Source organism: Leptonychotes weddellii, chromosome 5 (genome assembly GCF_054177405.1).
Source record: "Leptonychotes weddellii isolate Sample4059 chromosome 5, ASM5417740v2, whole genome shotgun sequence".
NCBI lineage: Eukaryota > Metazoa > Chordata > Mammalia > Carnivora > Phocidae > Leptonychotes > Leptonychotes weddellii.
The window spans coordinates 25,417,300-25,422,598 of NC_138373.1; the positions used below are offsets into that span (position 1 = coordinate 25,417,300).

A 5,299-nucleotide genomic window follows, 5' to 3' on the forward strand; every position below is an offset into this window, starting at 1 on the left:
GAGGACAAAGATGCGAAAGTTTATTTGCACAGTCAGGAGCAGGGTTGTGGGATGGAGGGAATCCCTTGGCTTCCCGGAGGTGGATGGGCAGGCCAGGAAAAGGTGTTAAGCCACACTTCCTCCTCCCCACCCAGGCGGGCGGCGCAGATTCAGGCCCAGTGTGACCTGAAAGGAACCTTTCTGTCCCCAAAGCGAGAGAGATAAGAACTGTGAAGGAGAGAAGCGAGCTCGGCTGCAGGCACTTGGGGGTTTATTTTTACCCTGTTATCTCTATCCTGAAATGTCAAGCGTGAAGCTGCCTCTCTCTCACCAGCCCCCCAGCCTCCCCAGCCATTCAGCGTGGCAACGCAGCCTGGAAACAGGCCCCATTCTCCTTCTCCGGTTCCTCTGCCTTTCCAAGAGAGTCACAGTGCTATGGAGACGGGAGGCATGGAAACCCTGAAATAGACAAGTGGGAGGTGAGACCTTTTATTTGGGTTCTGGAACAGGCTCACTTCCTTCTAGAGGCCCCGGGGTGCAGAGGAGGCCCTTGGCACTGCTGGGTACCTATTCTAAGGTTTGCATCAAATTGGCTCTTTATGTTGCAAGACTCAGAAATCCCTACTTAAACGGGGTTATGTAATAAATAATGTTTAATTGTCTGAGGCCACTGAAAGGCCTAGCCAAAGGTCAGGCTTCAGGCGAAGTCTGATCAAGGGGTTTGATGCTGTCCCAAAGCTTCAGTTTGCTCCATCTCTCAGCTCCATCTTCTGTGGTGTCGGCTTCATCCTCGGGCACCATGCTGTGCTCCCCAACAATCTAGCAGTTCCAGAATCTTCCTCCATGGTCACAAATGGCTGTAGCAGTGGATCTAGACCTTACATCCCCATACTGACAGCTTCCAAGGAAGAGAGAGGAAACTTCTTTTGGTCAGACGTTACCAAGAAATGTCTTCTTGTGTTTCATGGGCTTTGACTGGGTTATATGGCCATCCCTGAGCCAATCACTTTGGTATAGGGGCAGGAAGGTGAAAAAACACATTGATTAGATTAAGCAAACCAGATTCCCAAGAACAGGGATGCAATGGTTTCCTGAAGATTCTGAGCACTATACCCGAAAGGTGATGGGAATGGATGCTGAGCAACAATCAGGAGACTGTTTTGTGCTTTATTCACTTTGCTTGATCCTTACCTACCCAGGAAAGCCCCCAAGGTTAGACCTGACTGTTCTTTCTTATCCAGAAACAGGCCAACATCAGTTTCTTCTCTATCTGTAGGTTAACCTGGGGTTCTGAGTTCTAAGAGTCCTGGGTCTGTTAGTCCCAAAATTTCACCCTGGCAACAGAATCCCTCCCAGGTAGATAGGTAGGCACAGGCTGAAGTGTCATCTGTTTATGTGCCAAAGGCCTCCTCTGCCTTCAAAATAAAACTTACATGCTACGCCCTGGATTCCCTATCACTCACCCCCGATCACACGCTTAATACCAGCTTCTGGTCATTCCTTAGACAAGCCAATCACTCTCATGCTACACAGCCTTTCCCCCTTGATCTTTGTCTAGGATCTTGAATTCCTTTAAATCTTTTCTCAGTTGGCTTTATCTCATCATCCTGGAACCTGCTTCAATGTCACCACTTCTTGGAAGTCTTCTCTGACTGGCCTAGTGCATAAAACCATCTTTGTGATCACCCTGTGCCTCGATGGTTTGAGTATCTCTCTCCCTTCGCTAGACTGTGAGCTCCACGGAGCAAGGATGGTGCTTGTCCTATTGATGTGCAGACCTCCCAATTCCTGGTTATGTGGCTGGCATAGGGTAGGTACTCGATAAAAATTGGTTGAGTCAGTGAAGGAGAATTCCTTTCTGAATGGCCTTGTAAACTTGTAGAGAGCAAGGTAACTTCTGACATTTGTCCCTAACTGGGTGTCTACCAAAACAATGAGCACGAAAGAGACACAATGTGGTAAGTGGTATTTTTTTTCAAATGAAGAAATGCGCTCTCTGCTAAAGGGATTTGCTCCAAGTTGCACGGAAGTTAGTACAGAAAGAGACCTGGGAAGCGCCAATGCTTCTTTGAGGAATTTGTTTTCCTAAGCCAATGCACGTGAACGTTTGAGGGCGTGAAGCTGTATCAAGGTACGGGGGGGGGGCATCTCTCCATCTGGGTCTCTGACTCGGGTGGCAAGACCACCATTCACGAGTAATAGCGTGAAAACCACATGGGATGATACTGTTTACTCCCTTCCCCAATGAGGCAGTGTGAGAAGAATGTCTCATAAGAAGAAGAATATTTTACCTTGTCCACGGCTGCTCCATAAATCAACATCAGAATCTCAATACGCTGATGACTCAGAGGAACCCCCAGGCTCTTGGTGGACACAAACTCTCCTCAGGTCCACCAAGACCTACCAGTCTGTGACAGTCCTCAGGACGGTCAGGTGAGTGTGGTGGGCTCCGTGCAGCTAATGGAAACTCAAAAGGATACCTACATATAGACATCAATTGTCTTTGTACTCAGCAGATGGCATGCCTTCCGGAGCAACTCAAATATTCGGTTGTTGCTGATTCTCTCCTCACCCAGTCAGATCCATCCCTCTCTTGGGCTCTCACACGACACTCTAAACTTTGCTCTACAGGACTTCCCAACGTTTGTAATACTATCTATATTTAGGTGATTACTTGAGTAATGTCCATCTTCCCCACCGGACTCCAAACTTCTCAAAGTTAGGGATGACCTCATTGGCTCACTACTGTATCCAGTGGTGTAGGTAACCAACCCCGTGCCTAACTTGTAGAGTGAGCCTTATAAATATTTTCTGAATGGAAGATGGGTAAGTGAATGGAGCTCAGGGTCTGCTGGGAAAGCCTGTCACAGCCAGCCTGACGCAGCTGGGAGACAGCAAAGAGGCTGAACTTTTCAAAGGAAATCAGACCTTGTCACTGTATGACCACCTTGTCCTCTCCATCAAGGCATCTCCTGTGCCTAGAACACTATCTGTCGCAGAGTAGAGAGTCAGCAGATGCTGGGAGAATAAAGAAATGGATGGACACTATTTTTTCCCTTACCAAAGAAGATGGTTGCCTTCTCAAGGATAAATTCCTGGAAAGGGAGAATGGGAGGCGGGGAGCTATAATATACAAACATACTGAACCAAACCCAATGGTTTCCTTTAGGTCATTCCCTTCAGACTCAGTGAGTCTGCTTCTAGGAATCACTATACCAACAGGTCAGCATGGGAGAAGCTCGGAGCACAAATTACCCAAGTTTGCTCCTTTGGACTCATATGCACCATATTCCGGGGTTAGATACTTAGAGTTTAAGTGAGCTATACTTCCTGGTCCTCATCACACATTCTGGAAAAACAAAAACAAAAACAAAAACACACCAGGAAGGGTACCGTACCTTGAGAGGCTGGCCCCAGTCTCTGCTACAGGGTCAGGAGGGTGCTGGAAGGAAAGGGATTTTTCTTCTCCATTGCCACATCCTCCTTTCTAAGGGATAGCTGTGTCCTAGTGGTTCGTTTTGCATCTGACGTTTAACCAATCAAGGGCTCAAGATATTTGGTCTTTGTCCCTCCTTTGGAGGTAACAGAGAGATCCAAGATCTTGTTCTTCAAGATCAATTCAAAATCAAACACCAAAAAACTCCCCCAGAACCCTCAGGAAAAACCTCTGTAAAACCAAATCTCCAAACCTGCCTGGGTCTCAAGCCCGCCCCAGCCCAGCAAAGAAAAGCGGCTCACCTTTGAACTACAGAATCCCTTCCAGAACCAGAAGGAAAGGAAAAGGGATTTACGGGTCGCCTCAGAGTTGTAGGCTCTGGCTTGTCCCCAGGATGAGTTCATTATTTATTCTTAGAGACCGGACTCAAATTAAACAAACAGTGCCTATAAATAGAGCGGGATACACTCAGCTCAGTGTCACTGAAAGGTCCTTTTCACAGGGACAGATGCGCTAAAGGGATGTTTCTCAGGTTACCCTGCTGGTACTAGCGAAGAAGCGTTGTCCTTTTTCTTTTTAAGTGTCGTCCAGGAAAGGGGGAGCGGGGAAGCCGGTGAGCTGGACATGGGGGATTGGCCCGATTCTGTCTCCTTCACTTTTTTTTTTTTTTTTTTACTAAATTCTTACTCACTTTATAACTGAGAGGGAGCCGTAGAGGAAGGATGTCACTCTACAAACAGTTGGTCAGTTTGGCAGTTCCCGCTGGGAATGGGTCCTGGTTCAGGCTGTATTTGACAGAGTGTTCTGGTCTTTTAGATTAGATTGCAAACTCCCTAAGGGAAGGGACCAAATGGTAGTATTCCCTCTTGGTCGCTCCTATGGGGCCAAGCACGGGGATGGCTGGGGTTTCCACTGCCGACGCAGAGCCCCAAATTAAAAGGACTCCCCTCTAGCATGGGGACCCTTCCCGTGGGGAGCAAGGGGGCCTGGCGTCCCAGCCGGCCATGACTTTGCTCTGACCCCCCACCGAGCAGTACACTTGAGAGGTGCTGTGATCACATCACCGTGATAGACAAGTTGGGGTAGAAAGACCTGGCATAACTGGGGACACATATCAAGCGATGGAGCAACAAAGTCCAGTCTTTGGAGTAGCTAGAAGCTGTCACCAAATCAGCACTTGGCCAGCTCATTCCAGGCGCCGGTCGAAGCACTTGGTAAAAGCCTCATCTTTCTAAAAACCCCTACGAGGTAGGGACCATTCCACTCTCTGTTTTACAGATGAAGAAACCCAGGCACCAAGAGAGTGTGACCTTGCTCGGGGTCACAGAGCTGGTGAGTCGGGACTGGGAGGCAGGCGGTTGAACTTAAGAGCAGCCTCCTGGAGGACGGAGTACCCACCCGTCGGGTTTTAGGGGCTGGGGCCGCCCAAGCCCGGGACTCCCCATCAGCACAGGATCCAGGTCAGGCCGGTGACCATGAATCTCAGGACTCCCTCTGGGGATGCTGGGATGAAGACAAACTGAATTTCCCTCTGGAGTGGCACTGGAGGCAGGCACCTCGGGAAGTGCCACAGCCCTCTGGCCCCTCTGGCGGGGAGCCTGGCTGAGAGTGAAATCAGCACTGAGCAAGACCAGTTCCTGAGTCCAGCTGCACCTGAAGCTGCACTGCCCCTTGAGCTTTGCACTTTCAGGAGCCAGGATGTTCCCTCTAAGTTTAAGCCGCTTGAGGTTGATTTCCTATCACATGCAGCCGACAGATCCCCAGCTGAGCCTGGCTGGCCCAGAATACAGCAGAATTTGGCCACGCTAACAGCCCAGCCCCACCTATAAGCGAGAGTTCATCCTGCACTCCCTTTTCTCACCCTGTTGGAATCTTCCAGAAACA

General features: G+C 49.2%; 1 long non-coding RNA gene across 2 annotated transcripts; it reads right to left on the reverse strand.

The window, feature by feature from the left end:
• Positions 1-228: 228 nt before the first annotated feature.
• LOC115937254 (uncharacterized) lies at positions 229-4,541 on the reverse strand. Of its 2 annotated transcripts, none has more exons than XR_004072581.2 (2): positions 3,378-3,707; positions 229-985 (listed from the first exon to the last, which is right to left on the reverse strand). It is a non-coding gene; the product is annotated as an uncharacterized LOC115937254 (long non-coding RNA). The 2 variants fall into 2 exon arrangements; XR_004072578.2 differs by lacking the exon at positions 3,378-3,707 and adding an exon at positions 3,718-4,541 and having other exon boundaries at positions 453-985.
• Between the last annotated feature and the right edge of the window lie 758 nt (positions 4,542-5,299).